Below are 22,723 nucleotides of genomic sequence, written 5' to 3'. Positions count from 1 at the left end.
GAAATTGTATGACTTGGCCAAAGGCAAGTAGCCAAATCTAGGACTTGAATCCAGGTCTTTTGACTTCAGATTCAGGGCTTTTACCACTGGACCACACTGTTTCCTCCAGGAATTTTTATCTGAAATAGACTAGAGCAAGGCAGCACAATTTCCAGACTTGGGTAGGTGTTTTCAAGCTTTTCACTTCCCAGCATCCCTGAGGAGTCTTCCCTCATTAGAACAGCTCAGGGTCTCCTGGTTTGGGGAGAAAAAGACCGGCAGAGTGTGTAGGGTGGTCACCTGTCCCAATGCCATCCGAAAGGCATTCCTCAGAGCTACTTTATGTGATTTTTTTACCCAACTCCCATCAGAAATGTAGGGGATCAAATCTTGATCTTAAGTTAGAGATAAGGAAATGTAGACCTTCTTACTTTCCTTAAAGAGGTGGGGGAGTATGGCTGCGAGATACTGCATACAATGTCAGGTCACTGTGTCAGCTGGTTGTGCTCAACTGTTTTTCTTTGTGACGAGGGAAAGGGAGGCAGAGAGGAGACAAGCATTTATTAGGCACCTACTCTGTGCCAGGCACTGTGTAAAAGGATTTATAAAAATCATCTCATTTGATCCTTACAACAGCCCTGGGAAGTAGGTGCTATTATCACCCCCATTTTACAGTTAAAGAAACTGAGGGAACTAGAGTTAAGAGACTTGTCTAGGGTCACTCAGCTAGTGAGTGTCTGAGGTTGGATTTGAACTCAGGTCTTTCCAAGTCCAGGACCAGAGGTCTATCCATTGTGCCACCTAGCTGTCTTAGGAGAGAAAAGAAAGGAGAGTATATGTAAAAATGACTATAACATGAAAATGTTTCAAAGTGTTTTTTTTAAGTAATGTTGAGATCACTTCCTTTTGGCCACAATGGAGGCAGCCCAAGATAATGTAAGGTCTGGACTCGGAGGTCCTGAGTTCAAATGCCAGATCTGTTGTTTTTGCTGCCTGTGTTACCTTGGATAAATTGTTTAGACTGACTGGGCCTCAGTTTCCCCATCTGTAAACTGAAGGGACTGGAGTAGATGAGCTTCTGTAAAATGATGGACCAGATAAGGTTCCTTCTGCCTATGGTTTTCAGAGTAAGGGGATTTCTTTGGGATTTTGTCTATCTGTAGCTTGCATTGAGAACATAACATTTCCTCTGTGTTGGAAAGGGGGAAGCTAAGGATGACTGGGTGAGCGTGGGTCTGGTCCAGCCAAGGATTGCTGAAGTTTGAGATGGGGCAGCACCCAGATGTCATCTCTGGTCCTCCTCTTTGCCAGCTGCCACCTTGGATCTAGCCCCCGAGCAGGAGAGGGCCTGCTTCTCTGCTCACTGTTCCTTCCAAAGAGCAGTGGGTGGGGAACTAGGGAGGGGGAGAGAGGGGTTGCATTTGTGCAGATTCCTAGAATTATACAACGGCTTGTAAAGGCCATCCAGTCCACCCATGAATAATGGGAGGAAAGATGAAAGTGACCTCTTGTGTACCCGATTAGGAGCACCTCCATCTGTCTGCCCCCAGTGAGTTCAGGTAAGACTGACCTTCCAGAGCTGAATGACAAACCTCTTCAGTCTAATGATAGGTGACTTTGGACACTCCATTTCAGGGGCAGCCAAAGGCCCCCTGTCAGAGGCCCTGAATACAAACAGTGACTGAACATCTGTGACCCCAATCAGGAGACCCCACAGAGAGTGTTCTAGGAAGACCAGGCTTTGGTACTGCTCTCTCCATCTCTCCCCCCGGTGTTGACATTTGTCTTCCCCAAGTTGTGGTCCCTGATTCTTTCTCCCTTCCTCCCTTCCGCCAGACTCAGGGGGTTTTTGGGGCAGAGGAGAGTTCACTGGCCTACAGTATCTAGTTTGTAGGGGCAGGAGAAGATCCCTGGGCCACAGGGAGTATTGAGAAGGAAGGTCTGGGCAGGAAGCTGGTGACTGAGGACCCCGAGGGGTGCTCTGGTCACCTCATTTCATGGGGTCCTAGGTCTGAAATTGGAAGAGATCTTAGAAATCCTATTGTCCAAATACTTCATTTTAGAGATGAGAAGATGGGGGTTCAGAAAAATTGAATGATTTTCCCAAGGTCACATGGTTAACAGAGCTGGGTCTCTGAACTAAAATCTTTCCCCTATGATGCCTCTCTGCTTTCTTTTTAGGCAGTGTGGTGCAGCAGAAAGAGCCTTGGAGGACCTGAGTTCGAGTTCTAATTCTGCTACTAATGTGCTGTGTGAGCTTGGGAAAGGCCCTTGTCTTCTCTGGAGATATTTTCTCATCTCTAAAATGAAGGGACTTAGACCAGATGATCCCTAAGATCTCTTCCAAATGAAACATTCTAAGCTTCATTTAGTCCAGCCCACCAACTTCCAGACTCCCCTCTTAGGCATCATGGACATGCATCATCCTTGAACACCCTGTGGTGGGGAACTCACTACCCATAGAGGCAGGCCAGTGCACTGATGGACAGTTGTGCTTGTCCAGTGCCCTGAATTGGTCAGATCTAAAGTTTCCAGGCTCTTCTCTCTTCCATCTTCTCATTTGTTATACAGTCATGTCCAACTCTTTGTGACCCCATTTGGGGTTTTCTTGGCAAAGACACTGGAGTGGTTGGTCATTTCCTTCTCTAGCTCATTTTACAGATGGGGAAACTGAGGCAAACAGGGTGAAGTGACTTGCCCAGGGTCACACAGCTAATAAGTGTCTGAAGCCAGCTTTGAACTCAGGAATATGAGTCTTCCTGACTCCAGGCCTTGCTCTCTATCCTCAGCACCACCTTCTCTCATATTCCAGGCTAAAATATGGGTCCTCTTGGTCTTAGGACACCATATCTTTTTTTTTTTTTATAAGCAATCAGGGTTAAGTAACTTGCTCAAGGTTACACGGCCGGTTATTTCTGGGTGTGGTGCTGAGTATCTGAGCCCAGATTTGATCCCCAGGTCATCCTGACACTGGAGCCGGTGCTCTTACTCACTGTGTTACCTGGTTGCCCCAAGGACACCATATCTTTTGTTCTAGATCTTGCTACCTCCCTCCCTTTTTCCTGCAGGCCCTCACATGGCTCTGCAGGGGACAGATTGGATGCAGAGTCAGGCCTGCACCCATCAGAAGAGGAGATCTCTATGCACACATGATTATACACACACACACACACACACACACACACACACACACACATATATATCATCAGCAATGTTCCTTCTAGTGTCTGAGAACCACAAACAGACAGGCCCGCAGCCCCAGGCTGGGATGGCCAGAGATCACTCAGTGTTGGAATCAAATAAAGTGGAATTAATCTGATGCATATTAATGCTATGTCTGAGTTATTGTGTATATGGCAATTAGCCCCAAATGCTAAGTAGTCCTCATAAATGACGGTAATTAGGGTTAGCTTTATAGCAGCCAAGCCAAGTTGTAATTGTTTTCCTTCCCTCTGTTAATTTGCTGGTATCTCTAGATAGGATTTGGGTGACTAGTTCCCCCTGATTCCTTGTTCAGCTTCATTTTTTTCATACATGATGCCTTGTGTTCAATAAAAGGTGGAATTCACAAGAGCTGGGGATCCCTGGGCCCCTGAGCTCCTGTCACCCAAATTAAGGCTTGTGATGCTCCTTATGCCTTCTCTGCTCCTCCCTTCTCCCTTCCTCCCTCTCCTAGGGTTACGGCTCCTTGAGCTCCTGGCCTCACCCTAACTTCTCCCTTCCTCGCTCTCCTAGCACGGAGGGCTAAGGCTCTCCTCTCGTTCTTCCTTGTCCTATCTCTCCTCAGACCACTGGAGAAGTTTTCCTACAGGCTGTTCACTTGCTTCCTGGTGTTCTGAGAGGTAGGGGATGAGGTTGGAGACAGTGGTAACATTGGGGGAGCCCAGATAGATCATCATCCCAGGGTTTAATCATGGTCCTTGCCTCAAGACAGGGAGCAGACCCATCATGGCAAGGCATAAAGTGAGTAACTGTTGAAGCAAATTTGACAGATTAGAAAAGTGTGCTAGATCTGGGATCAGGAGACCCGATTCCAAGACCTGGGTCCTCTTTTCTGAGTCCTTGTGTGACCTTGGACATGTTGCTTTGCACTCCTTGGGTTTCAGGTTCCTCCTCTGTAGAATGAAGGAGACCAACTCATTCCTAACTCGGTTTCTAACCCTAAGTATTTTTATCTCTAAATCCTGGGACCCTGTAAGATGAGTTTGTCACTGACATTCTGTGATACTATGATCTCATCATCTTGGAAGTCCCTGCCAGCTTAGACTCTATCAACCTCTCCTCTCCCTTTCCTTCTAACTGCCTCTCCCATCCTTTAGTTCTACAATCCAACAAATATTTATTAAGAACCTACTGTATGCTAGCCTCTATACTGGGCACTGCTTCCTGTAGCCCAACTCCTGGGTCACTAGGCTATGTTGACTGAAGCTTGTGTGATGCCCATTCCTTCATCCAGTCTCCTGTCTTATGACAATCCAGTACAGTGATCATCTGGAACAACTCCTTCATTTTACAGATGAGGAAACTGAGGCCTGGAGAGTTAAAATGATTTGCCCAAGGCCTTCTGATTCTAAGTCCAGCCTTCTTTACACAGTACCATGCAGGTTCCCTGGCCAGGGCTGTAAAACTGCCCTGGCTAGCCCTCAGTGCCCTTCCCCTTCTTCAGAGGAAGGGTGCAAGGGATGAGTAATGGGGCAAACCTCATAGAATTATAGAGCCTTAGAGCTGGAAGGGATCCCAGAAGGCATATAGTCTAACATGTCCTTGAACAGAACTGCACTTCAGTGACAAGTGACAATCTAACCTCTCATGATGTAACATAGGTCGAGCCCTTTGCAAGCCTTAAAACACTATATAATGCTATTATTATTGTAGTTATTAGAATTGAGAATGAGCCATAAGGAGTCAATTATGGGCTGGCAGAAAGGACAAGGAAGGAAGAGGAACAGTTGGAAGGATGGTGCTAAATGTGAGTTATCAATTGGAAAGTGACAGTGATGTAAAACAAAAGCTTCAACAAGACATTAAAAAATAACCTGACGCATCAGTGGAATGGGCCACAGACAGAGGAGGGAGAAGTCTATACCAATATGTCTCTACATTTGGAAGGTCTAGAGGTCAATGGGTGCGATCCCCTATTTGGACAGATGAGGAGACTAAGGCCCGAGGTTACACGGCTGTTAAGTGTCTGTGATATCCTAACCCAGGTTGTCTTGACCCCAAGTCTTGCAGCTTACTCACCATGCCACAGCGCCTTTGAGGCTCAAGTCTTGGAAGATGCCCGCAGGTGTGGAAGGAAGGAAAGGAGCCATTGTTCCTGTTGAGTTGTTTCAGTCGTTTCCGACTCTTTGTGACCCTATTTGGGGTTTTCTTGGCAAAGACACTGGAGTGGTTTGCATTTCCTTCTTCAGCTCAATTTACAGATGGGGAAACTGAGGCAAACAAGGCTAAGTGACTTACCCGGGGTCACTCAGCTAGTAAGTATCTGAGGTCAGATTTGAACTCAGGTCTTTCTAACTCTAGGACCAGCCTTCTATCCACTGAGGCACATAGCTGCCCCCAAGGAGTCATATGAGTGCTAACAAAAGGCAGAAAGCCGAGATCAATGTCCCCAAAGTCCCATCTTTTCTTTCTTTATCTTGGACCTCAATTCAAGGCATTCCCTCTGTACAATTCTGGAGTGTTCGGTGCCTGTGCCTACCCCCTCACTGTCTCCTTGCCAGCTGGGGGCAGACTGTGTGCTCTCAAACCAGTGACAAAGCACTTCACCACCCTCTACTTCTCACTAATTGGGCCCTCTGAGTCTTTAATGGGCAATGTAATTAATATTTTAAGTATTGGTTCCCTCTCACTTGCTTCCACTCACCCACTCACTCACACACATATGCTTTGGCTAATGAAAGGGAGCCTGGCCCTGGCTCTGGAAGCTGTTAAGACCCTCTCCATCCCTCCACCCCATGTGTGGTCCCCATCTGGACAGGACGGGGCTGAGAAGGCTGCTTTATGGACGTAGATGACTTCCCTAGCCTTGTACACCAAGTTGAATTAAGTCAGATTGTGTGTACAGGGGTTCTAGCTTCAGAGAAGCTGTACTGGGAGGTGGAGGCATCAGACTGTCCATGTGACTTTGGGCAAGTCCCTTCACCTCCCTGGCCTCAGTTTCTTTATCTGTAAAATGAAGGGTTTGGCCTAGAAGGCCTACAACATCCCTTCCACCTCTATCCCTATGGTTTGCAAAATGAAGAGAGTTGGACAAGATCACAGAGTCTCAGAACTGAGGAGTTGGAAGGGATGTTGGCTGCCATCTTGTCTCACCGATACCCTCTCCTTCAGCTGAGTCCCTCCTCCATCCTACCCAGCAGCTTGGAGACATCCAGTGAGGAAGTGTAGGCCACCCCCAGAGGAGCTCAGTTCCACTTTGGGATGGCTCTAATTGTTAGAAAGGCTTCCTTGCCCAGAGCCCAAATTGACCTCTTCATGGCTCTGGTGCAGTTCTGCTCTCTGTCTGGGTCCCCAAACCCAAACCTGATCCCTCTTCTCCATGATGGCCTTTGCCTGTACTTGAAGACCCTTAGAACATCCTGCCTCCAAGCTTCTCTTTTCTGGGCCCACCCCAGGGCGATCAGATGTTCCTAAGCCCAAGCCATGGTCGTGAGGCCTTTGATCATGAATGTGATCATTAACAGCTCTAAATCCGGTGATCCACTACTTAAGATTCTACCCTCTCTGCCACTCACTGCATCTGAAACCCTGGGGAAGTTGGTCAGTCAGCTGGTCAGCCAGTATTTATTAAGGGTTTTCTACAAGGCAGGCATTGTGCTAAGTGAGCCTCTTCCCCTGTAATGAGAATAATAGCTGACAATTCTATCGAGCTTACTCTGTGTCAGGCATTGTGCTAAGCGCTCATTATCTTATTGGGGATGCTTACAAAGAACCCTGGGAGGCAGGTGTTATTATGATCTTCATTTTAAAAATCAGGAAACTGAGGCAAACAGAAGTTAAGTGACTTGCCCAAGGTCACACAAATAGGATATATCTGAGGTCAAATTCAAACTCAATTCTTCCTGACTCCAGGTCCCACTCTTTCCACTGTATCATTCAGCTGGCCCTGTCTGGGCACTATTTTCCTCCTCCATCAAAAGAGTGGGCTGGGCTAGAATCTCATCATTAGAGCAGGGATTCTTCACTCTGTGTGTGTGTGTGTGTGTGTATGTGTGTGTGTGGGTGTGTGTGGGTGTGTCTGTGTGTGTGTGTGTGTGTGTGTGTGTGGGTTAAGGACCCCTAGACAGGATTATTTCCAAGACTCCTCCCAGGTCTGCTGTTCTGTGATGCTGTGAACAATCACATTTTACTTTGCGCCATCATCTTTTCCTCATCCTCCAGGAAGCCTGTTTGCCTGGGTCTCTGGTAGAGCGTGGGGAGTTAGGGGGGTGGATTGCTAGGTCGGCGTGCATAGAGGAGCTTTCATCAGGTGGGCAGCAGGCTGGAAACGTAGGAGGATGGCCAGACCGGCTCTAGGGTCTGATGGTAATGATGAGGCATGTTCTGCAGAATCATTTCCTCCACTATTGACAGGAGGCTGGTTAGACGTGTCCCTCTTGGCCCCAGAAGGAGTGAGAGCAGAAGGGATGTCAATGGAGGCTCCATGTCAGGAAAAGCTCCCTTCATTGGAGTCATCCAGACTGCCTCGGGCCAGAGTGGGCTCTCATCACTGGAGATGTCCCAACAGAAGCTGAATGGCTGCTTTCTGGGGACACTTTCCTGGTTGTTATGGCTTGGATTAGATGGTCTCCCCAAAACTAAGGTCCTCTGACTTTCTGTGACACCCTCTAAGGAACTGGCTGCCTTTGGAGAATTCAGAGAGTACCAGAGACTGCTTTTGCTAGGAAAAAAGGAGAAAAAATAAAGCTAAAAATCTGTGCTATTGCAGAGGGGAGGGGGCTGTTTCTCCATCCACCTCCCAGATGGTATCCAAGAGCCAGAACACATTAGTGTATCTTCCCCTGCCAGATGTTCTGCCCAGTTACCCAGAGCATTCCCTACCAGGCAGAAGGAGGGCTGATGAATGCACACAGCACTCAGGGTGCTGCTGAGGAAATCACAGGATGACAACCTAAGACATCTAGAACTTGAAGGATCTTCGCAGGTCAGCTACATCAGCCCCCTCATTGTACAGACAGGGAAATGGAGCCCTGGAGAGATGAAGGGAATTCAGAGGGGCCGAATGCTTTTCATTTTGGCCCAAAGGAATCAAATCATCTCTCCATCCTGGGCTGTCATCCCTGCCCCCTCATGCCATACACTCATACACACTGCCTACTCCTGACAGCCCCTGTGCCTCCATCCTTAGCAAGCTCCTGGACCAGCAGAGGGCCACAGATTTAGCACTGGAAGGGGCCTTCAAAATCACTTCATCCAGTCCCTTCATTATACTCAGAAGGAACCACGAGGTGGCAACCTGCCCAGGTCTCCAGAGGTAGCAAATTCAGAGACAAGGCCTGAACCTAGGCCTTCAGTTTTTGCCCCCCACCCAGGTCCACTCCTAGGCACTTTGGTGCTGCTCCTGCTTCTTTTAATACCCTACCTTTGGGATTATTATTATTATTAATGATAATTATAAAACATTTGGGTGGCTAGGTGGCGCAGTTGTTAGAGCACAGGGCCTGGAGTCAGGAAGATTTATCTGTGAGTTCAAATCTGGGCCTCAAATCTGTGTGACTCTGGGCAAGTCACTTAACCATGTTTGCCTCAGTTTCCTCATCTGTCAGATGAGCTGGAGAAAGAAATGGCAAACCACCCCGGGATCTTTGCCAAGAAAACCCCAAATGGGGTCATAAAGAGTCAGACAGGACTAAGGTTTGCAAAGTTCTTTCCATGTGATCCCATTTGACCCATCTATACAATCCCATGAAGGAGGTTTTATTATTATCCCCATTTTTCAGATGGGGAACTGAGGCTGAGCAGGATTATGTGACTTGCCCAGGAAGTCATAGCTAGTAAGTGTCTGGGGCAAGATTTGAACTCAACTCAGAACTTTCTGCATCTAGATCTAGCCTCTACCTCCTATCACACCTGGCTGTCTCTGCTCTGTTGTTTTCAAGAAACCAGACAGCCATGGCTTATTTCCCTTCCCTCCCTCCATTCCACCTCCCTTTCCAACACTTTCCTTCTTTCCCAGCATGGGTTAATAATTAAGTTGGGGTTTGGTGGTACAGTGCATAGAGTGCAAAACTTGGATTTAGGACGACCTGGATTAAAATCTTGTCTCAAATGCTTACTAACTGTGTGACTCTCGACAAGTTACTTGAGATTTCTCTGTGCCTCAGTTTCCACATTTGTAAAAATAGGGATAATAATCGCACCTACCTTACAGGGTTGTTATGAGGATCATAATTTTAGCCTATTCAAAATGCTTTGTAAACCTTAAATAACTAAATGCTAATGCTGATAATACTAACTCTCAGCATTTATATAGTACTTTAATAATAATTGGCATAATAACAATAATTATTTCCCTTCCTAGAGAATATTTACTGGAAAGCAGTTAGTCATCTCCCACCCACGTCCCACTCTTTCTCCCTCCACCCTCACTTCACTGTTTCTTCATCTTCTCAAGTTTCCCATCTTGGAGAGAGCTGGAACTTCCCCTCATCTTGACCATCCTCTTCCTTCCCACTAACCCTCCATCTTGGGCAGTGTGGCAATGACATCTGCCAGGAGACCTACCGAAAAAGCCCTCCCTGTGGACCTCTGATCTTCACTTCTTGTCCTTCCTTTCATTCCCTTCCTGGCTCATTTAAACCCGGAGAGAGCCAGGAGGAAGACTTCCTTCTAGCAGTTGGCTTAGAGCCCAGCTGTCCCACTCTGCATCATGCCCCAGCAGTGGCCAGAAAATAGAGCCTGCAGTTGCCAGTGTTTAATAGGGAGGGTCGAGGAGTCCAGTGACTAGTTAGATTATGGAAACCACAAAATGAGAGGCTCAATGAAGGATGAAGAGGGAAAGTGGTACCCAAAGGTGCCTTTGCAGCTCTGTTCCTGGTGCAAACCTATTTTGAGAGCTGGAGTTTGTGGCACAATTAGATAATGGGAAGTTCCAGACTGCCCAGTCTGATTTATTGGCCTGGGCTCCTACATAAGGATCTCTTAATTAATTGGTAATGAAAAATGCACTGGATTTGGCAAATGACATCCTCGGTTGCCACACCCCTCCCCTAAAAGGTTCATCTGTCTACCACCAGGGGTCAGCAGAGAGCTCCAAATCGTCAGAATCGCCTCTGTAAGTTTCCAGTAGCCCCAGGACCATCCCACTTCCCACACATCCTTTCACTCCTTCCCTATATCCCCAAGGGTGGCTTTGGTTTGAATAGGTCCAAAAGAAACAGACCAGTTGGGAAGGGCGGGGCTGCAGCCTATAGGTCCATATGGATGCCTTGTATCTTAGACCTTGAAAGACTGAATCTTTGTATGGGCACAGGAAGGGAGTCCCCTTGGTGAGGAAAAAATATTCCACTCCCCCAAATGCCTCTTGATTGGAAAAATCTCTCTTCACAAATTCGAGCAATTGAAGACTCTTTTAGGTTAATGAACTTCTCTTTGGGGGACACGAAGACCCCACTGAGAGGGGCGGCTGAGCCTATCTGACTGGCATTCACACCATACTATCAAAAGCTTTAATCTCATGAATGCCAAAGTGACCCCACTGAGGATCTTGAAGAGTTTTGAGGAGGTGGTGGGGAAAGAAAAGGGGGATGAAGAGAGTTTTATAGGGAAGAGGGAAAGAGAGAGGGGAAATGAGAAAAGAGGGCTGTAAAGGGAGGAATCCATGGTCTGGGAGGCAGGAGACCTGGGTTCTGGTCCTGGATCAGACGCTAATTTGATGTTTAACCTTTAGGAAAGTTACTCTGACCTTCTGGGTCTCAGTTTACTCACCTATAAAGAAATGAGTCTCAAACATGTGATTTACAGGGTGCATATAGCTCCATCACACTCTCTACTACAACCTGAACCAGATGAAACATAGTTGAGAAATGTTTAACAATATATATAAATATAAACAAAATAAATTATAGACAACATAAATACAAATACAATACAAAATAAGACACTATAACAATAACAGCATAAATAAAAATACAATACAACATAGATAATGCTGTTTTGTGGTTTTCTAAGTCAATCTGTGGCCAGCCAAGATCCCTATGTAAGGTTTCATGGGCACTGATTTCTATCTGAGTTGGACACCATTGGAGATGACCTGAATTCTTTCCAGATCTGATATTCTGTGAGTTTACAGGATGCGAATGAATGAATGAATGAGTGAGTAGAAAGGCAGTTATTGAGCTCTTACGATGTGCAAAGCACTGTCCTAAGCCTTGGTGGTACAAATAGAAAGAGCAAGACAACTCCTCCTATTAAGGATCCTATGTCCTAATGAGGGAGACAGCACATATCTCCTTGTAGGCACAGGCAAAGCTTTTCCTCTTAGGTGACAATAATCGCTGACATTTATCTAGGCTTTAGGGTTTTCAGACCTTTGTTATTATCTTAGATGATTCTCCCATGAAGTCTGGGAGGGAGGGGGGTGGTGGTTCAAGGGCTTCAAGGTAGAAGGACCTGCCCATAGCCAGAAATCCAGGAAGGGTCAGAGTCTAGGTCCTAACCCAGGGATCTTGGCTCCAGGTCCACTCTGTTCTTTTCACTGTTCTAGTCTGGGTTCTGCTCCTCCTTTGCTAGGTCCCAGTATCTTCATCTGTAAGATGAAGGTGTTGGACCAGATGGTGCCCAAGGTCTTTTCCAGTTCTTACCTTTTTGTGGTTTTTGTGAGTGGTAGGCAGGAGAGTCCCCCAAAAAACCCTTGGTCACCCTGGGGCAGAGCAGAAAAGATGTGGGTGTGGGGGGTGATGGGACAGGTGGAATGGATTCCTGCCTTGAGAAGAATGCAGTACTCTGGGTAGTCCAAAGAGACCAGGAGTTCCTTTACCTCTTACATTCATACCCCACCCCCAGTTCCCTTTTCCCCATTTGAGTCAAGCGTGGGACAGACCAGACAGATTGGCAGCCAGATTTATTGGGCAATTCTGTTTACTGCTCTGGGGGTTTTGGAAAGAGCACTAGACTGGGAGGCAGGGAGAGGTCTATCGGGCTCTCTGGGTGAACCCCTTTTCCTTTCAGGGCCTCAGTTTTTCTATCTGTAAAATGAAGGTATCCACTCTATAAGCTCCCTAAGACTTTATGGGTGGGCAGTGAATGGGTGGGTCTCCACAGAGCTGCCTCTGCAGAGCTCAGTGTTCATCAAATTTTGGCTGGGAGCCAGAATCTTCACCCTAAGTCGTGTCCAGGTGGGAGGCAGGAAGAAGGTGGGAAGATATTTCAGCCACAATGGCCAGACTCCTTCCGTCTCTGCATTTCCATACATCTGTACCTGCTGACTGGATGGGGAGGGGGCCGGAGAGCAGGGTGGTTAGGGAGGACTGCTATTGCCTTCTCTTTCCTTTTTTTTTTTCCAGCCAGTGAGGCACGGGAAGAGTTTAATGAAAATTGATGGAAAATTAAAAAAGGAAAAAGGGTAGAGGGAGGGTTGGAGGGGGAGGGGGAGAAGTGGGCTGCTGCAGTAGGGAGGTGGGAGGAATGGAGGCACGGAAGATGCTGGGGATTGGAAGTGGAGGCTGGGGGATGGAGGACTTGGCTGATTTCCCAGGAGCTGCCCCTTTCCTGATCAGCATCCCTAGGACAGATTTGTAGTGACATGGCACAGATGTACAGAAGTATGAAGGAAGGGGAGAACAGGGGAGGGCAGGCCTTGGGGCTGTAGGGTGGGGGCCGGTTGTTCAGAGATGTGAGAGGCGTTTGGAGTTCTTGAGTCACCCAAGGCCCCAGGGCTGGAGGATGAGGTGGGCAGCCATGTGTGGGTACAGCCCATTCTCTAAGCCAGACAAAACACTGGCTTTCATTTAGAGGGATGATTGTGCAGTGTTTTCACACCCACTCTTTTATGTCTCACAGTGAATCCTCACTGCTACCCCAGGAGGAGGGCTGGACATGCAGGAGGCAGGACGCCTCCCCACACTGGGGATAAAGCCCCCTGCCTGGACTGGAAAGGAGCAAGAATTTGGCTGTTCACTTGTTTCATTTGTACCCAACTCTCCATGACCCCTTTTGGGGCTATATTGGCAAATATACTGGTTGGTTTGCCACTTCCTTCTCCAGCTCATTTTACAGATGAGGAAACTGAAGCAAACAGGGTTAAATGACTTGCCCAGGGTCACACAGCTAATAAGAATGTGAGGTCAGATTTGAACTTGGGTCTTCCTGACTCCAGACCTGGCGCTTTATACCCTGTGTCACCTAACTCATTGTAGCAGCAAGCACCCCAAGCGTCCTCAGGGTCGCTGCCAACACAGGTTCTTAGATCTGCTTTGATAAAGGAAAGCAACTCAAAATGGGTTAACAATATTACTTTAATCAGTCAAATATGTATCGTTTACCTAGTTCAGGGGTAAGAGGTCAGCACCCCGAACTTCAGAATACACAGACAGAATTATCAAGACAGAAACAGATCAATTAGACAGCTTTCCAAACTGTCCAACCACTACATCCATACCAAATCAACATCTGGGTTTTTCAAAGCGGGGAGGGGGGGGGGCTCTCAACAACCAATGGCTTCCCAGAGTCTCATATGATCAAATCACAGAACACTTCTCAAAGTGAGCCCCAAAACAAAGCTACACATCAGGGCTTATATAGCCTTCTCCTGGCTCAGAGAATGTAACAACCTTTTGGACCCACTGGCCAATCAAAAAGTATCTACTGAAAAACAAGCCTCCCACCCCAGGCTCCAGGTGCACTTTAGCCTAGGGGCAGGGAAGATCTTAAAAAATTTACATTCCCATTACACTCATGCATTTAATATGATGTCATTTGGTCCTTACAACAACCCTATGAAATAGATACTATTATCATCCCCATTTTACAGTTGAGGAAACTGAGGCAGACACTTGGCTAGGGTTACATAGCTAGTAGATAGCTGAGGTTTGACCACAAGTCACTCACCATTTCTGGGATTTTATTCCCTTATCTTAAGAAATGGGAGAAGATGTAGGGTTACAAGGGGAATCTGGGACTGAGAGTACCTTGGCTTTCAGCCCAGGGTTCTTGCCACTATACAGTGAGGTCAGTTGACAGAGGGCAAGTCCAGAGTCCTTGAAGTCCATTCCTTCCAACTCTTTAGAAATCTCTGATCTCCAGAGTCTGCTCCCTCAGCACAGTCATAATACCCCCTGCTTCTACATTAGTATTGTTCAGGGAGTGGCCCAGGGACCCATCATTCTACTTTCAGGGACCCTGCAAGAGACTCAGACGTTTGCAAAATGAGTCAGTGGGAGAAAGTCTTTTGTGGGGATCAGTCATCATACTATTAGACTTAGCAGCACCCTTAGAGATGTTGGTAAGTCTTGGTATTATAGACCCCCACCTTTTCAGAGCTAGGGAGAATCTTAGAGCATAGAATGTCAGAGCTGGAGGGACCTTAGGACATAGAACGTTGATCGTCAGACCTGGGAGGGCCTTTAGGACATAGAACACGGAATGTCAGAACTGGAGGGGAACCTTAGGATATGGAATGTAGAATACTGGAACAGAAAAAAACCCTCAGAAATGATCTGCATCAACACATTTATTTTACAGTTTTAATTGGGATAATAATAGAAAATCTCTGAGGTTGTGAGTTAGGACCTTGCTGTCTGTTCCTTGATTCACTGTGTGATTCTGGGCAGTCTTTCCCACTCTGAGCTTAATTTATTTCTCTTTAAAATACAAAGAATGCCCCCCGCCTCCATCTTCCCACCTCAAAGGGTACTGGGAGAATTTCACGTTCTGTAAGAGCGAGATTATCTGTAAAATTAGGAGCTCGGTGGTGCCTCCTGGTGGGCCATTCTTCCATGTCAGGCCTTGCTTCTGCTTGCTTCTTGGCTCTGAGCTGAGGACAGTCTTATTCTGGCAACCTTTTCTCCTTCCTTTGGTGGACTAGGGGGTCCCTCCTGGTGCAGCAGGGACCAAAAATTAAAGACATTTTGAAAAGAAGGGAAAGGGGATCCACACATGCTCCACTATTTTAAATTTTAAATGAATAAGACACATACAGTTACAAAGATAACCCATTATATTGAAATAAAAATGCAATATTTCCACATCCAAGAACCCCCACAGACCCTACTGAAATCTATCAGTGGGTTCTTTGAGGATCTGTGGACCCCAGGATAAGAACTCTGTCCAAGACTGTAAGTTGCAGACAGGTAGTGCAGCATGTGGAGGGAGATTTATTGGGAGCTTGAATAAAGGCCCCAGGGTGTGGGTTTGGGGGAAGGCTCTTCCATTTTCCTACTTCTTCACTGTTTTTAGTCCTTCCCACAAAAGCACAAAGGAAGCAGAGTAGTAGCTAGTAGTTTTGGTGTCTGGGCCAAACAGCACTAAAAAAACGCACCCTCAAGTTAGCCTTTTATTACAAATTAAGTTGGGGAGGAAGATGATACCCATCACTCAGCAAGGGTTACTTAAGCACCTACCACATAGCACCCACACAGCGAGGCACTGAGGATTCAAAGACAAATATGAAACATTCATGCCATAAGTAGCTTACATCCTATTAGGGGCATCAATAAATAGTTGTAATAGGATACTTGGAATGAATGCCCATTCTGTTGCATAAGTATGTGTAATATATAGGGAATAGGCACTGGGCCTATGATTTCACTGATATAGGGAATGTCCTGATGAGGAAACTTCCTGTTCCAATGCAGATATTTTAAATAGCAGATACCTTAAGAGAGAGTGATGATCTTATCTGCAACTTATCATCTTGGACAGGATTCTTATCCTGGGGTCCACAGTCCCTCAAAGAGTCCATTGGTAGACTTCAGGAGGAACTTGGATGGGAAAAAATATTTTTATTTCAATATAATTGGTTATCTTTTTAATCTTATGTATCTTATTAATTTAAAAGCATTATTTTGAGAAGGGGTCTGTATGCTTTACTAGGCAGGTCAAAGGGTTCCATGCACACATCCTTATCTTAGATTAAAAGTTTCAAACTCAAATAAAAATGGATCCCTGATACAGCATATTGACTTAGAAAACCACAAATCAACATTTTTTAAATGTCATGTAGCATTTTAATTTATTTTTATTAGATATTTCCTAATTACATTTTAATCTGGTTCTATGTTTAGGAAGGAGTTTTGCTGCTCACTTGAGACCAGGGGGCTGAGAGTTTGATACCTCTATTCTGAAACAATGATAGGTTAAGTGACTTGTCCAGGGGCCCGCAGTCAGTTTGTGTCAAAATCAAGATATGAACCTGTCTCTTTGACTTTAAAGCCAGCCCTGTCCACAAGCTCATTCTGCCTCTCCAAATAAACATAGGATATTTTAATGGTGGTGGCTGTGGGATAAAGCTCTATCATTTGGAAGGTGGGGATCAGGAAATTTCTCATAGAAGAAGTTGTGACTGAGGTGAGCTTTAAAGGAAACTAGGGACTCCAAAAGGCAAATATAGGGAGGGAGTGCATTCCAGGCATAGGAGAATTATTTAGCAAAAACATGGAGACAGGAGATGGGAGTGTCTTGTGTGAGGAAAAGCAAGAAAGCCTGACTAGACTGTAGAGTGTGGACCAAAGAGTGCAGGTGCTGTAAGCACCCCTTACATTTCAGCATCCTGGGCCAAAGCCTCCATTACCCCACCCTGCTTGTGGCTCTGGGCCCTTTGGTTGGATGCAGTCTAGCCTGTGGACAGAAAGCAAAATGAAGTTTTCTATAGGGTGTCCACGTGTGTGATGCAACAGTGACCTCCAGTGGGACATTCAGTAAACACCAGAAACAACCAGCTTTAGCTTTGAAATGGTTTATTTCAGAGTTCTCTGCCAGGCAAAGGAATAATGAAATACCAGATGGGAAGAACCTCAGAGAACAGAGTCTACACCTCTCCTCCCCCATTTTACAGAGGGGGAAACTGAGAGTGATCAAAGGAGGAAATGACTCATCCATGATCTCAAAGAGGTAGCAAGCAGGATACAAACTCAGGTTTCCTGGAGGCTCCTATCAGGACATTCACTGTCCAGTAAGTGGTTCTGATGCTAGGTGGGTGTGGGTGAACGGAGAGCACTGAACCTGGTGTCAGAAGAAATGGGTACCATTTCTGGGATCAGATTTTAACTGGCTGGGTGTGTGGGCAAATTGATTATTGGAGAAGATAATCTCTGAAATATCTTTTTTTTTTGGAGGGGCAATTGGGGTTAAGTGACTTGCCCAAGGTCACATGGCTAGTAAGTGTTAAGTGTCTGAGGCCGGATTTGAACTCAGGTCCTCCTGACTCCAGAGCCGGTGCTCTATTCACTGCGCCACCTAGCCACCCCTGAAATATCTTTTAAAGTCCCAATTTCTATAAACCTCTGATCTGTAAAATGGGCATAAGACCTAAAGAAAGGGATTTGCAAATTATAAATTGCTATAAAACTTATGGTGATGATGAACATTTGTTAAGCACCTACTGTGTGTGAGGCATTGTGCAAAGTGTGGGGGACTCAAAGCCCCAAGTGAGATAGTGCCTGACCTCAAGGAGCTTACATTCTTACTGGGGAAGATAATATGTACACATACAGGAGACATATATGTAGTATATATTAAAAATGAATGCAGAGTGGTTTGGGAAGGGGGGATGCTTGCAACCAAAGGAGATTGTGATTATTCTTCAAAACTATAATATAGAATATGGCGTGGTAAGCACACACAAGAAGAGAAGTTCATGACACATATAACAGTCTAGTTCTGAGTGGAAGATATTACTGATGCATGTGGAAAGAGGGGTTGACTAGGAAAGACATCCTGGAGGAGGTAGCATTTGAGTTATACCTTATAGAATATTAAGGATCTCAATTCAGTTCAACAAACATTTATTAAGCACCTACTATGTGCCAAGTCCAGTATTAGGTACTGGGGATTCAGAGACAAATGATAAGGTCTTTCCATTTAAAGAGCTTACATTCTTTCTGGAGGAGATATAGCTTGCTCACAGAAAACTATCATATGAGGAAAATGAAAGATTGGGGACTGAAGAGGAAGGGAATGGCATGGCCCAAGTGTCTGAGGGCTGGTGAGTGTCATAGGATTACAGAATTTGAGATTTAAGAGGGACTTCGCGGCCATTTAGTTCAGCCCCTCTTCCCCATAAGATAATCGACAAACAGTCATCCAACTTCTACTCAGAGATCTCCACAGAGGAACAATGCTCCTCTTCTTGGGGAGAGCCATTCATTCTACTTTGGGCAGCTCTAATTTTTAGGAAGGTTTTCCTGACATCAGTTTGAAATTTTCCCTTTTTGCAACTTCCTCCCAATGCTCCTCATTCTGATGTCCCACTTCCTCTACCAGAAGCCCTTCCAACATCTGAAGGCAGTCATCCTGTGCTCTCTGTCTCCTCTAGTCTGGGCAGCCCCAGGCCCTTCACCTGATCCTCACATGACATGAACTCAAGTCTCATGACCATCCTGGCTGCCCTCCTGTGGTCACTTCAGCTTAGCAATGTCCTGCTGCTGAAGTTGTCTTGTTTACAACAACGCAGTGCATTCTGATGAGGGTGGGATGCTCACCTCCTTACTTCAGCAAGTTATTCCCCTCCTAATGCACCCCATTAGGTTTTTTGACTTCTCCATTGCACTGATGACTCATTTTGAGCTTGCTGTTCACTAAGACCCCCGAATCTTTTTTTCTGAACAATTTCTGTGTAACCAGGCTACCCCTATTTTACACATATAAAGTTGAGTTTTTATGCCTGAGGTCAAGACTTGGGCACAAATTCATGCTGAATTTCTCCTTATTAGATTTGGCTCAATGCTTTAGACTGCCAAAATCCTTTTGGATCCTGCCTCTGCCATCCAGGGTAGCTAGGCAGTGCAAGTGGATGGAGCACTGGGCTTAGAATCAGGAAGACTCATCTTCCTGAGTTCAAATCTGCCCTCAGATACTTACCAACTGTGTGACTCTGGGCAAGTCATTTAACCCTGTTTGCCTTAATTTCCTCATCTGTCAAATGAGCTGGAGAAGGAAATGGCAACTCCCTCCAGTACCTCTGCCAAGAAAACCCCCAAATGGGGTCATGAAGAGATGGACATGACTGAAATAGCTCATCAGCAACAATAAACTCTGTCATTCAATATTCTAGTTATCCCTCCCAACTTTATATCATCTGCAAATATGATGAATACACACTATTATGCTTTTATCCAGATCGTTGACAAAAATATTTAATTGCATAGGGTTGACCAGATAGATGTCCGGGTTATTCCTCTGGAGATCTCCTGCTGTATTGACACTGAATCACTGGCAACCTCTTTGTGTGCCTAGTCAACCAGCCAATTTTGAATTTAACTGAATGGCTTATCACCTGATCCACAGATCTCCATCTTGTCCACAAGGACACTGGCATTCTGAATCCAAATATTGGTTGAAATTCAGGAGGGCTAAAGCATAAGTAAGCTAGGTGGTGCAGTGGATAGAATGCTGGACCTAGAATCAGGAAGACTCATTTTCCTGAGTTCAAATCTGACCTCAGACAATTACTAGCTGTGTGACCCTGGCCAAGTCACTTAACTCTGTTGGCCTCAGTTTCCTCATCTGTAAAATGAGCTGGAGAAGGAAATGACAAACCACTCCAGGATCTTTGCCAAGAAAACCCCAATGAAGTCATGATAGAAATGACTCAATAACAATAATAACAACAAAGCACAGGGAAAGAGGAGGGACATCGATCTGATTTTTCCATTTTTCTTTCTCTTTAGGATGGTCACCCACCAATTCCCTGGCCTTAGGGCTCAGAAATGAGACATATTTAGAAGTATATAGGTAGGAACAATCCTTTACAAAGGATAACACCTCAAAATTCAAGCAGGCTATAGGCAGAAGAGCATGACAGGGCTCAGGTCATGGGTGAGAACTCATGAGAGCCAATAAATTTTCAGTGTGAGAATTTACATCTTGGAAACTGGCAACTGGGTTGATTTTTTTAATTGTCTAGACTTAAGAAACTGATGGAGAAGATATTAATAATGCAGATTAAAATGTAAAGTTGTATCATACATGCATTTTGCCCCCAGACAGCTGGCTGTTAAACATTTACCAGCACCCCCTTATCTCAGGTTTCATGTGTTGGAATGAATAATTCATTCCATTAGCTTGAGAAGTCCCCTTTTTTTCTGGGCAATCAATCAATAAATAGTCATCATGCGATACTGGAGAAGGTTGGATTTTGTCCGAATTGTCAAAAAAAAAAAGGAAAAGGAGGCTTATACTTCAAATTATGGTCTAATGAACTTGTGTTCTATTCTTGGTGAAACTGTGAAACTCATCATTAAAAGGATGTTTTATGATCACTTAGAAAGTGAAGCAGTGATTACTAGAGAATGTAGGTAGGGCTGGCTTAGACATTTGAAGGTCCTTCTAGTTGTGATGCTTGATGGCCCTGAGAGGAAGTGGCATTATTTTCCTAGGATAGTCTTGGTCAGGGAAGATTTGGATCAGGAATGTTCTCCTGCCTGGCTCCAGGGGGTGCTAGACCTGGCCCAGGTTCTGATGTGGTGAATGAAGTCCCTGCACTTTCAGGTACCTGGGCTGTGAGGGTCCTGCCTAAGTAAGTTCTTCTCCACTATGTAGGAACTGTTTCCCCCTGATTGTCTCTCAGACACCACCAGCTTATTCTAATGATTTTAAATTGTTACCACCACACTGAAGGAGAATGGAGGAGGCAAGACCTAGGTGGGAAGGGTGAACAGTCCCAACCCTGACTACACTAGAGCTACATGCTAGGGGAACGGTTGAAAGAATTAGGATCTAGGAAGAGCTGGACAGCCCCAAACCAGGGACCAGATATAGCAACTGTGTGACCCTGGACAAGTCACTTAATTGCTATCTGCTTCAGTTTCCCCAACTATAAAATGACAATAATAATAAAGGACCTACCTCCCAGGGTTGTTGTGAGGATCAAATGAGATAGTATTTATAAAAAACTTCAGACACATAGTAAACACTGAATTGGTTCTTATTTCTTTGTCCTTTCCCTTAAATGTGTCCAGAACTACCGGATACAATCCTTGAGATGGAATCTGACCTGGGCAGAAGAAGATAGGACCATGACTCCTTGACTATGGACACCATATTTCTAAGAATATAGCCTAAGATTGGATAGATTAATTTATGTAAAATTAGCATCTAGGATCATGCTGATTACTCCTATTAAACTTGTGGTTTATTAAACCTCCCTACACACACACACACACACACACACACCAGTCAGGTTTCTTTCCCATACCAAGCTAGAATTCTTATGCTTGTGCACTGATTCTGGACTTTCAGGACTTTACATTGACCACACCATAACTCTCTGACCCCAGTACTACTCCCCCCTCCTCCCCCTGGTCAATTTGATATGTTTAGTTACCAGATTGTCAAAATAATTTTGGATTCTGTTCTTTCATCCAGTGGATTAACTGTCATTCCTAACTTTGTGTAAGTTGCAAATGCAAATTACTAAGTGTCTCTATCTTAGTATCATACTTCTAGGGCTAGAAGAAACTTTGGAGATCCTATGGTCCTTCACCTTTATTTTATAAATGAGAAAACTGAGGTTAAGGGAAGTTAAGTGACTTGTCTAGGGTCACACATGCCTTAAATGTGGGATTTGAACCCAACTCCTTGGAATTTGGAGCAAGTGTTCTCCCACTGCACTGTGATAGCAGACCACCTTTCTCCAATTCTTCCTTCTTTTCTCCTGCTCATAAAAATCTTGATCTAGAAAGAAATATTCACAGTGACTAAAAAAATGTAAATGGAAAGAATAACAACAAATTAAAATGAATGCTGAAAAACCATGGAGAACAAGCAGGGCTTAGAAGAAGAGACATGAGAAGATATCACAACCCCATCCCTTGGTAGACAAGTATAGCAGCAAGCACCCAGAAATACCCAGGGTGGCTGCCAACACAGGTTCTTAGATTTGCTTTTCTAAAGGAAAGCAACTCAAAGTTCATCAACAATCTTGTTTTAATCAATCAAACATATCATTTACCTACTTCAGGGGAAAAGGTCTGCACCCTGAACTTCAGAGTATACAGAGGTTACAAGCAAAAATTACAAGACAGAGAAACAACCAGATCACACAGACAGGCCTCCAACTGTCCAACCATTACATCCATACCTAGTCAGTTACCTGAGAGGGAAGCATCAACATCTGGGTTTTTCAAAGCCGGGGGGCTCTCAACGGCTGCCCAGAGTCTCGTCTGGTCAAATCACACAACACTTCTCAAAGTGAACCCCAAAACAAAGCCTCACATCAGGAATTATATAGCCTTCTCCAGGGTCAGGGAATGTAACAACCCTCTTGACCCACTACCCAATAACAAAGTATATCCTGGAAAACAATTCTCCCAGCACAGGCTCCAGGTGCACTTAACCTAGGGGCAGGGAAGATCTTACACAATACAATCTTAGAAAGATGGCAACAACATAAATTTACATTCCCATTACAGCAAAAGAGTTCCAGAGGCATTGCATGTTATACATATTTTCAGACTTTTTTTTAATGTATTGATCAGATATGCTGACTCTTCCTTCCTTCCTTCCTTCTTTTCTTCCTTCTTTTCTTCCTTCCTTCCTTTCTTCCTTCCTTCCTTCCTTCCTTCCTTCCTTCCTTCCTTCCTTCCTT

At 45.2% G+C, this 22,723-nt stretch overlaps 1 protein-coding gene across 4 annotated transcripts in view; it reads left to right on the top strand.

Annotated features, from left to right (window-relative positions):
• The window catches only part of INSC (INSC spindle orientation adaptor protein), a 174,540-nt gene that overhangs the window by 116,831 nt on the left and 34,986 nt on the right, over positions 1-22,723 (top strand). The gene's annotated exons all lie outside the window — the stretch shown is intronic.

The sequence above is a fragment of the Petaurus breviceps genome, unplaced genomic scaffold, assembly GCF_028583685.1.
Source record: "Petaurus breviceps papuanus isolate PSGF00001 unplaced genomic scaffold, PetGlider_PUasm1.0 188, whole genome shotgun sequence".
NCBI classification, from domain to species: domain Eukaryota; kingdom Metazoa; phylum Chordata; class Mammalia; order Diprotodontia; family Petauridae; genus Petaurus; species Petaurus breviceps.
The sequence above is the reverse complement of the archived record's forward strand: the minus strand, read 5'-3'. Positions and strand labels throughout refer to the sequence as shown.